Raw genomic sequence first — 11,880 nt, forward strand, 5'->3', positions numbered from 1 at the left:
CAGGCCCTGTAGATGGCTGTACGGGCTGCCACTGAGCCCAATGGGGGGAAGCCATCCTTCACCAGGGAGGTTACAGAGCTCCGTCCAGGTTCCCAGAGCTGAAGAGCCAGGATTGAACGGGGTCAGTGCAGTCCTAAAGCCTGCACTGTCCTCTGTAGCATCCCAAGTTGCTCTTGAATTCCCTGTCTCGGACCCACCCTACAACGGCCCCACCTCCCAAAGGAAGGAAAAACACAAGCAGCCTCTGAATAAATAATAAATCCAGTCATAGTGCTCTTGGTAGCTTTCCAAGCACTTCATTTCTTACCTTACAGTAAGATCCTAACAGTGCAGAATTGGGATCCTGCCAAGCGTTTTGATTGCCAGGCCATGGCCAGCCCTGCCTCCTTACCCCCCACAGTGCCTTCCTCCCGAGTTCCCTGGCCTAAAGGGTGGCCCATCCAGCACCATCTCTTCTGTCCTCATTCTGGTCCTGACATTTAGCAATGGTGGCTCGCAGGCATTCAAATCCTCCTGAGCAGCCCCAGGGTTAACGCTTTGAATTCAAAGCAGAGTCTGTCCCCATGGTGGAGATTATGCTAGGGCAAGGTGTGCTGACAGCCTCTCAGCACTCACCTTGCTGGGAAATGGGCCATTTCAGAAGCCCAAGGTCAAGGACACTGTGTACGAGCCAAGTCTGGGGCCGTTTCCCAGTGGCTTGGTTCAGGTCCAGTGGCAGTGCTGTCAGCCAGCAGCCCTTGTGAGGGGACAGGCACAGCTGAACTCCGCCTGGTACTTACTGTGCTAGGAATGCAGGGCATTCGGCAGCTGCAGCCAACTCGCAGGGTTTTGTTCTTGCTGCCCGGAGTGGAGGAAGTAGGTTCCGAACCCTCCCATGCATGAGAGGAGTGAGGGTAGTGTCAGTGAAGGAATGGGGAACTCTGGGTGCTCCCAGCACCCTAAAGTTCCCACACCTGCAGAGTGTGGACTTGGGCTTGGTCAGACCTGGGTTTGAATCCTGACACCACATAATAGTTGTGTAATCAGGGGCCAAGTTATGTAGCTTCTCAATGCCTCACTTTCCTCATCTATAAAACGGGGGTAGTTGCCCTAGCTGGCTTGGCTCAGTGGATAGAGCGTCAGCCTGTGGACTGAAGGGTCCCAGGTTCCATTTGGGTCAAGGGCACATGATTTCGGGTCCGGTCGCCGGTAGGGGGCGGTTGGGGGCATGCAGGAGGCAGCCAATCAATGGTTCTCATCATTGACATTTCTATATCCCTCTCTCTTCCTCTCTGAAATCAATAAAAATATATTTTAAGAGAAATAAAAAGGGGGTAGTGCCAGGCTCAGGGTTCTGTTGGTTAAATTATATAAAGTACTAGCACTGCCCTGGCTTTAGGGTGTGATTAGGGAATGAAGGTTATTATTATTAGCTGTCTGCCACCTGAGATATCAGTCACAGATTACAGCGACAGAAAGGTCATGTGTGGCTCTGCATGCCCTTTGTGGTAGAGCTGGGGCAGCCTCCAGACTCACCCAGGGTGTTTGCCCAGCTCTGTTCCTCGGGGGGCCAGAGCAGCCGTGGAGAGACCATGCAGAGGCCGGTCCGCGGGGAGGCTGAGGCACTTGTCTAGAGCAGTCCATTGGCAGAGGAGGTGGCTCGCACAGTGGGCATGGGGAGGGGCAGGGAATTCAAGAACAACTCGGGATGTTACAGAGGACAGGCCTTGGCACTGGTCAAGTGGGAGTGGTGGGGAGGGAGACCCCAGACCTCTGCATTCGAAGCTGGGGAGACCGTGGAGCCCTGCTGAGATGGGGTGGGTGGAGCAGGTTTGGAGTAGGAGGCCCCTGCAGGTGGGGAGAGGGTACACGTGAGATTGAGGTACGAATGAGACATCCTGGGTGTAAGACATGCCCAGGGTGTAAGGCTTTGGGCAGAGGCGGTGAACAGCTGGGGCTGGAACCCTGGTCTTCAGACCCCAAAGCTGAGAACAGGCTCCTCGCCACCTAGACCAGCCTCTGGGGGCCTCGGCTTCCTTTCACAGCGTCTCTCTGGCTTCCTCATACCCTCAACTGCAAGCTCAAAATGGGGTTTCTCTTTGCAGTACGGCCTTGGCCTTAGGTGGCTGCTGACCACCTTCTCCTCTGCAGAGTGGGGCAGCTGTTGCCCAGCACTCCTCCGCAGTTGTAGAATTCTGGGTCACCCAGAATCAGGCCAGGCGCCCCGGGAGCACCTGAGAGAAGAGGCAGCGTGTGGATCAATGGTCTCTGCAGTGAAAAGACTGTAGAGTGAATACATGATGTATGAGGAAGTGAGCGAACCAGGGACGAATGAAACAACGTAAGGGCACAGCAGAGCCTGAATAATACTGTTTTGTAACGTCATTTTGTTAAGTTGATGAAAGAAAATTCCCAGCGAGGTCACTCCTTTGTGGAGTTTGCACGTTTCCCCATGTCTGTGCAGGTTTTCCTCAGGGACTGGCTTCCTCGCACATCCCAAAGAATTGGTGGGCCTGCGTGGTCCTGGCCTGAGTGAGGGGCGGTGTGCGGGTGCTCCCGGCCTGTTCGGGGCGGGTGGGTCCTTGTGTGGCTGGGAGAGGCCACCGTTGCCTGAATTGGAATAAGGGGTTGGAAAATAATTCTCTTCGTTCTTTTTGTTAATCTTTCTTAAGTGGATGGGTAGCTTACATTTGTTTAAATGTTTCATGGGGGACTTGTTTAGAAGTTTGGTGGTGTTTTTGTGACCCGAAATAGGCTGTAGGAACTTCACTGTTGTTTCAAGTAGCTGATGGTAAGTAAAACTGGTTTCATTATGCTTCATGTCACTTAAAGTCACAGTTTCCCAAAACCTGTTGATCATGTTAGTGAGGATTTACTATGTGAATAAGTGATGAAGTGTGCTTTAAGTCCTTTCTAGAACATAGAGGTGTAGAATGAATAAATGATGAGTGTATGCACTGTCTAGCAGTCTCTTAGCAAATGGAGACCAGCTATGCTGTCACTGGCTCTTCCTAACTGGCCTTCCATCCCCACCCAGCCTGCCCTCCCTGGAGGGGGCTGGAGTAGCTGTGCTGGGGTCCGGAGGCCTCCGGTGCGGGGGAAGGGCATCAGGAAGAGGCTGAGAGGACAGGGGCTGCATTTGGAAGAGCCAACGCTGATCTGCGGTTTCCTGAAGCTTTCCGGAAAGAGGAGGGTTTGGGAAGCAGCACATCATCCCGGTTCCTGTGGCTCCACATTCCTGTCAAACCTGCAGCTGGAAATCGAGGCCTTTTCTTATTTCTGGCCCCACCCTGTTCCTCTCCAGCCGCTAGATCAGTGTTTCCCAAACTTCTCTCATGATGAGAATCACCTGGTGGAGTTGTTAAAACACAGATTCCTGAATCCCAACTAAGAAGTGCTAAACTAGAATTTTTGAGAACATATAGGTAAAATTGCATACCTAACTTAGTGCTCTGTATATAACATCTGTCTTAGAGCACTAGTTAAGTATACAATTTTACCTATATGTTCCCAAAAATTCTAGTTTAGCACTTCTTAGTTGGGATTCAGGAATCTGTGTTTTAACAACTCCACCAGGTGATTCTCATCATGAGAGAAGGTTGGGAAACACTGTGCTAGATCAAGGTCAAGGTACCTCCCACCTAGGCTCCCTCCCAACCCCGTATCTTTCCCTGGGGCCAGTGGACGGGAGTGTGGACTTCGCTCTCTGGTCTCGTTGGGAAGTGGCGGGAACTCAGGTTCACCCTGAGCCTGCACCCTCAGAAGCTGGGAGATTGCAGGCATGTTGCTTAACTTCTCAGCCTCTGCTTCCTTATCAGTAATCCGACCCCAGGTGCCGGGCCGACTAGTCTCGGCACATAAAGCTGTGAGTGTGATAACGTGAGGTTACTGCATCCTTCCTGGTTGTGTTGTTTACCTGGGGAGGTGTGCCCTCTCTAACCTCTATGCTACTTAGAGGAAAAGCAACTCACGCTCAGAGCTGCCACAGACCAGTCTCACTTTCTGTTTCAGACAGGAAGAGCCGCCTAGCTCGAGGCTGTGTGCACACTCGGGTCCTCTTTGGTGTCTGACGGGCTGTCAGGTGGTCCAACCTTCTGGCTAACTGCAATCTCTCCAGCCTGACAGCCCTGGCTGGCCACCGGTCCTCAGAGGAGAGGTGCTAGGAGGCTCAGAAATCATTTCCTGTCTCCCTCCTGTCCTTCCGGCCAGATTCCTGCCCCTGAGCCTCCTGTGTAGCAGCAGGAGCTCAACTCTTAGTGCCTCGAATACCAGATCAGCCCGCAACACCCACCCGCTAGCCTGCTGGGGGAACCCCGGAACCAGCATGTTTGTGGCAGCTGGAAGTGAGGTGGGAGTGTAGTGGGTAGGGCCTCTGGGACTGTGGAGCTGGGGTTCCTCATAGCTACATGACCCTGAGCGAATTGACAGTGAAAACTAACTAAGTGTTCAGTGACCTGGACACAGTGCCTGCCTCAGCACACCAGAGACACATGCTTGTGATGGACGCTCCTTGTGAAGTGACAGACGGAGTCCTGACTGCACCTTTCGACAGCGGTGTGGCTTCAAGCAGGCTCTGCCCTCTCACAGCCTTATCCTCCTCAGTAAATGGGGACAATGTGATAGAGCTGTGAAGAGTCAAAGAGGCCTGGCTGGCGTGGCTCAGTGGTTGAGCATCAATCTACGGACCAGGAGGTCCCGGTTTGATTCCCGGTCAGCACACATGCCCAGGTTTCAGGCTCCATCTCCAGTGTGGGGCATGCAGGAGGCAGCCAATCAATGATTCTCATGATTGATGTTTCTGTCTCTCCCTTCAACTCTGAAATAAAAAATATATATATATTAAAGAAAAGAATCAAAGATGCAGTGTAATAACCACATACATACACACACACACACACACACACACACACACACAATGTCTGCCATATGGTTAATCAGATTATTGAGGATCTCACAGTCAAGTGGGGAGAGACATATGTACAAATAAATGCCACAAAATATGGGCAACTGTTCAAATGCCCCCACCTCTGTGCAGCCTTCAGGGATGTACCGAGGCAGGAGATGAGAGGCTCCTTCAGGAAGCCCTGTTGCACTTTGCTTATCTCTCCATCACATCCCTTATCTTGTCTTTCTGTGTTTATTGCAGTTTCCCTGTTTGTCTCACACACTGGTCTGCAGGTCCCCCAGGGTGGGCATCTGGAAACTCTCTGGTGTCTGAAATCAACAAGGATATGCCTCTGGGTTCCACTTAATTCTAACCTTAATTCAGACCTGCAGTTTTGGTTTCTGTCGGGGCTCATCAGGTTAGGCTTCAGGGAGGAGGGGATGGCTGAGCGGGGCCTTGAAGCCTGTGTAGGATTTAGAAGAGCAGTGGTGAGCATTTCAGAGGCAGCCAAAAGGGGCGAGGGACAGCGTGGCAGGTGGAGACCTAACCTGTAGTGCAGAGTGTCATGGGATGAGGTTTACTTTTAGCTGCCCTTCTACCGCCTCGGGCAAACACATCCCTTCCTTGGGCTCCAGTCTCCCCTCTCAGGTAGCGTGTGGTTCTCTCTGTTCTAGAAGGGTTGTTTGGTTTGGGGGTAAGCAAGCCCACCTGCCCAGTCCCGGGAGGGTTTTCCAGAATGTGTCCGAATGTATTGGGTCGGCAACTAAGTAATTGCGGGTTTCACATATATATGGCTTCAGTTGAATTTTTAGGTTTGCAGACGTAGTACAAATGTAAAACACATTTTGTATTTGATAGTTGGCTATTCAGCTGTTAATCAGTAAAAAAAGTTTTTTGATCTGTTCTGTAGTTTTTGTTTGGCGTTCGTTGAAAAATGGAAAATCAAAAGGAACATTTTCGTCATATTTTGCTTTTTTATTTCCGCAAAGGGAAAAACGCATCGCAAGCTCATAAAAAGTTATGTGCTGTTTATGGTGACGAAGCCTTAAAAGAACGGCAGTGTCAAAATTGGTTTGCCAAATTTCGTTCTGGTGATTTTTCACTCAAAGATGAAAAACGCTCTGGTCATCCAGTTGAAGTTGATGACGCCCTAATCAAAGCAATAATCAATTCAGACTGTCACAGTACAACACGTGAGATTGCAGAGAAGCTTCATGTATCACATACATGCATTGAAAATCACTTAAAACAACTTAGCTATGTTCAAAAACTCGATACATGGGTTCCTCACGAACTGAAAGAATCACAGTTAACGCAACACATTAGCAGCTGCAATTTGCTAAAGAAACGTAATGAAAATGATCCATTTTTAAAACGACTGATAACTGGCGATGAAAAATGGGTTGTTTACAACAATATCAAGCGGAAAAGATCGTGGAGCAGGCCAGGTGAACCAACTCAAACAACATCAAAAGCTGATATTCATCAAAAGAAGGTTTTGTTATCAGTTTGGTGGGATTACAAAGGAATTGTCTACTTTGAACTCTTACCACCCAACCGAACGATCAATTCTGATGTCTACATTGAACAACTAACGAAATTAAACAATGCAGTTGAAGAAAAGCGGCCCGAATTGACAAATCGAAAAGGTGTTGTATTCCATCATGACAATGCAAGGCCACACACATCTTTGGTCACTTGGCAAAAATTAATGGAGCTTGGTTGGGATGTTTTGCCACATCCACCATATAGTCCTGACCTTGCACCATCTGATTACTTTTTGTTTTGATCTTTACAAAACTCCTTGAATGGTAAAAATTTCAATAATGATGATGATGTCAAATCGTACCTAATTCAGTTTTTTGCTAATAAAAACCAGAAGTTTTTTGAACGTGGGATTATGATGCTGCCTGAAAGATGGCAAAAGGTCATTGATCAAAATGGGCAATACATTACAGAATAAAGTTATTTAGTTCCATGAAAAAATTGTCTTTGATTTTCTTTAAAAAATCCGCAATTACTTAGCTGCCGACCCAATATATGTGGGCAGCGGCGTGGCCTGTGGGGAAAGGCTGGAGAGAGCTGAGCCATCCTCAGACATAGCTGGGATTCCAAGGGACCAGGCCCCATCTGGGCAGGCCGGGGCTGGGATGTCCTGGCACGCCAGGGCGCGCCTCGGCCCAGCGAGGACAGAGGAGAGCTGCAGAGCAGCTGCCTCCTGCACGCCAGCCTCCCACAGGCCTCCTGCCGCCCGAGCCCCCACTCCCGAGGTCCCACAATGCTCCTCTTGTCCACAGCTCTGCAGGCTGCCCCCCAGGGAGCACTCAGAGCCCAGGGCCTGAACAAGGCCCTGAATCCTGGGCACAGTGGGCAGACCCACACGGAACGGAGAATCCCAGAACCTGGCCGTCAGGAAAGCTTAGAAAACTGAAGTCCTAGAGGTAGAAGCCCGCAGGTGCTGAGCTCCAGGCTGGAGGATGCCCGGTTCACAGTCTCATCTTTTCTCTCTTTTCTCATAAAGTTACACTTGCCTCATCGGTCTTATTCTCGTCTTGCAGTCAACTGCCCGTGGCCCTACTGCTATGCAGACAAATATTCTCATTTATTTGGGACTGTTTTTTTAAATTTTTATTTTTTGGAGTGTGTGATGTTTTAAAATTACATAGAATAATAACAACACACACACACACACACACACACACACACAATGTCTGCCATATGGCTAATGCTCATAAATAATACTGAGCTGTCAATATTATTGAGGATAATAATACTGATAAATGGAAGGTTGTGCCTTCTATTTCCGGTTAGGGCACATATCTAGGTTGCAGATTCAATACCTGGTCAGGGGTGTAAGGAGATGTTTCTCTCTCCCAAAATGAAAATAAAGATAATAATGAAAAATAAAACACCCTACAGCCTGATTTGCCTGTAGCAATGTGGAACCACAAGCAATGTATGTTGGTATGAGAAAGTGAAAGTGACAATTCCCCCCAAGTGTTAACAATGACAGAGCAAGATATTCATGATTAACTGGCAGCCGACACTGTTTCCACCTGCATGTGGCACCTAGAGGAGTCACATGCTCAGACAGAAAATGCACTGGTGGTTGCCAGGGGCGGGGCGAGGGGAGGGGAAATTGGGTACAGAGTTTGGGGGGCAATGGACATGTTCTAAGTGAAATAGGGGTGACGGTTGCACAGCTTTCTGGATATACTGAAAACTACTGAATTGCATACTTCAAAAGAGTGAATTTTATGCTATGGAATTATTTTTAAAAGTTGTCTATTATAAATCCAATCCGTAGTGACTTGTAAAAAGTGAGTCTGTCATACCCATCAATCCCAACCCACCATTAACCCCTGCCTGCCTTTGATGAATTAACATGCCAGATACATGCACCTGGAAATGTTTAGATACATAAACATACATGTCATATAGAGGTGTAATACTGTTTGCAACAACGGGTTCCTATGATAGTTGTTATTCTGCAGCTTGCTTTCCCACTTCAGAATGTATTTGCATGACGTTCTTTTAACGGCTGCGGGTTTCTCTGCTGTCCAGCTGTGCTGAGACTGAATCACCCGGTCCCTTCCTGAGGAGCATTAGGCTGGTCCCAGTGCTCTGCTGTGAACAATGAACATCTTTGTATATACATCTCGGGCCCTGAGATAGTATTTCTGGAGGACAGAAATATCAGAAACAGGCCTGCTGCATGCAAGGGTGGGCAGATCCCTACCTTCTGTAGATGTTAACGTCAAACCTTGGGTAGCTGACACCCGCATCCAGGATCTCCAGTGGCACAGAGAGTAGGTGGCGGGTGAAATAGGGCCAGGAGGCACTGCCTCCACCCCCATGAGCACACATGCACACGTGGACCCACCGAGTCCACCGGCCTCTGAGCAGGTGCAAAACCAGGTAGACTCACAGCCTGTGGTTCTCAGGGCATTGATGGAGTTCATTTCCCCCACCGCCTCTCCAGGGCCCTCCAAGGGGTCCGCTCCCATTTTTAAAAATATATTTTATTGATTTTTACAGAGAGGAAGGGAGAGGGATAGAGAGTTAGAAACATCGATGAGAGAAAAACATCTATCAGCTGCCTTTTGCACACCCCCTACTGGGGATGTGCCTGCAACCAAGGTACTTGCCCTTGACCAGAATCGAACCTGGAACCTTTCAGTCTACAGGCCTATGCACTGAGCCAAACCGGTTTCGGCTCCTCTCCCTTTTATCTTCCTGAAACTTACCTTGAGATCTGTGGGGGGGAAATGTAAACAGTAGGTCGTAGGTCGTGGTTATTCATTCACTCATTCATTCCGTGTTAACTTCTCCCACCCTGTGGCTCTGAGTGTCTTCATCCAGCTTCTGCCCCTCCTTCCTCAGCGTGCTGGGCAAAAAGTCGCAAGAAGCTGAAACCGGTTTGGCTCAGTGGATAGAGCGTCGGCCTGCAGACTGAAAGGTCCCGGGTTCGATTCCGGTCAAGGGCATGTACCTTGGTTGCGGGCACATCGCCAGTAGGAGGTGTGCAAGAGGCAGCTGATCGATGACTCTCTCATTGATGTTTCTAACTCTCTATCCCTCTCTCTTTCTCTCTGTAAAAAATCAATAAAAATATATATTAAAAAAAAAAAAAGTCGCAAGAAGTCTGTCTCACTGCCCTGCCAGCATCCTGCCCCGCTACAGGAGACCTGCAGCCCTATCTGTTCCCATGGTCTCCATCACAGCACCTTGCTCTTTTCCTTCTGAGCACCTCCCACCATCTCAAATAATCCTTGTTGATTTAATTAAAAATTTTTTTAAATTGATTTCAAAGAGGAAGGGAGAGGGATAGAAACATCAATGATGAGAGAGAATCATTGATTGGCTGCCCCTGCATTCCCCACCCTGGGATCAAACCTACAACCAGGGCCTGTGCCCCGGCTGGGAATCCAACTGTGTGATCTGGTTCATAGGTCGATGCTCAACCACGGAGCCACAGCGGCTGGGCATGATTTGTTTACTTGTTTACTGCCCTTCTTCCCAGCTAGAATTCAGATTCCTTGAGGACAGGAGCCCCTGGGCTCAGATGCTCGGTGTTCGTTGAGTCCTGGGAGTGCTGCACAAGGCCTGGAAGGCTAAGTTTCAAACTGACAACCGTGGCTCCTTCTTAGGAGGGGCTGGGTTTGGGGGAGAGACAGTCAGGCAGGAACTTCAGCTTTATTTTACTTTAATAATTTTTAAAGAATGTATTCACTCCTAATTGACAGTTTAAAAACAAAGAAAAGCACAGAAGGGCGGGCCCAGAGCCCATTGTCCTAATCCTGAAATTACGGCCTCACTTGGGGCCAGTGACCCGACTTGCCCAGCTGTCTGTGGCTTCTGACCTCACCTGTAAACAGTCTCTCCTGCCGCCGGGACCCGGATTTACAGACTGCACAGCATTTTTCCATCTATTATCTCACCTGATTACCCACAACCCTGGACACAGGCAAAACAAAGATCGTTATCCTGGTTCTAAAGGCAGGGGGGGGGCAAAGGGGGCAGGGGGATTGGGGTTTGCAGGGTGAGTTGTCTGGCCTGTGGTCATGCAGGTTCTTGCTTCCTATCACGACGAGCTGACTCAAAGAACGATTTACAAACCCCACAAACAAATGACCAGCGGGAGCCCAGAGGGCTCTGCCATGGAAGCCATATGGCAATGGGGTCAAGGTCAGACCTGGAGCTGTCTTTGGGGACCTTAAGCTGGTGAGGACAGGGTTTTAATGAGAGTCCTGAAGGACTCTGAAGGCCAACGTGGGTGCTGGTATCAGGGTCCCGAGGCCAAGTCTCCCATAGAATGAGGGCACCTGGAACCCTCCTTTCCTGGAGTTGCTTTCCCAGAGAGGACAGAGCAGGTAGGGGTGGCAGCACAGGGGCAGCCTGAGGGTCCACACTCTGGGCCTAGGTGGTGGCCTTCCAGCCTCAGACAGATCCAGGGGGTGAGGCTGGCCCAGGTTGGCAAGTTGGGGTCCCCTGCCCTGGGCCATCATTGTACCCAGGGCTGGGGCTCAGTCGGCCTTCCAGTAGGTGGGATTCCCTAAATCCACCTTCCCGCTCGATAATTTATTCGAGGCTCAGGTGACAAGCTGGGTATGAAATGCCTTCTATCAGTTTTACCACATGTACCAGGTACCAGGTACCAGGTGTCAATATTTAGCATTTATGCCTGATGACTAAAGGTCAGGCACATCTTAATCCTCTCAGCCACCTTGCAAAGAAATTATCACCACCACCACCCCCCCCCCCAAAAAAAGAAATTATCCCCATTTTTAAGATATAGAAATTGAGGGGTTCAGGGCGGCTCCAGATCACATGGCGGGGTGAGTGGGAAAAGCCAGGATGTGAGGCTGGGTCCATGTGACTCCTAAATCCCTGTTCTTTCCACGCCCGCCCCGCCCCCGGGCTGAGGGGTGACGGATGACTAAGACCCGCTCCTTCCCGGGGCTGGGGTGGTGCAGCCACAGACCTACCCTGGCTCAGCAGCGTGCTGGTCAGGGTGACATCACTGCCGTGGCCGGCCGCCAGCCAGCGAGGCTGATTCATCTCTGGAGCGGCCTTGGGGAGGGGTCGCTCCCCAGGTCTCTAAGGGGGCGCAGGAGAAGGGCTCCAGGCCGGATACCCAGTGCCCCGCCAGACAAGGGCCTGCTTCCCACAGGGCCTTCCCCTAGCACCGCCCAGCCCCTCACGGCCCTCATCGGGGCAGGAGAGAGGCCCAGTGGGGAGGGGGCGACCCCAGAGCCTACAATGGGGTCAGAATCCTGCTGGGCCGGTGGTCAGGCTCAATTCCTCCCTGAGGGGACCCCTGGGCTGGTGTGGCCGGGCACGGAGCCTCCTGGCGGACTGAGGCAGGGTGTTTCGGAGGTGACACAGGGTGGAGGTGGCCATGTGGGGGGCTTTGGAGTCTGCAGGGGAACCGTCTGATGGGCCTGAGTTGGGAGAGAAGCCCCCCCAAGTTTCAGACCGGGAAGCTGGTGGGTTTGTAGGTGGGAGCTCAGGCC

The sequence above is a fragment of the Pipistrellus hanaki genome (assembly GCF_964339955.1).
Source record: "Pipistrellus hanaki genome assembly, chromosome: 3".
In the NCBI taxonomy this organism is placed as follows: domain Eukaryota; kingdom Metazoa; phylum Chordata; class Mammalia; order Chiroptera; family Vespertilionidae; genus Pipistrellus; species Pipistrellus hanaki.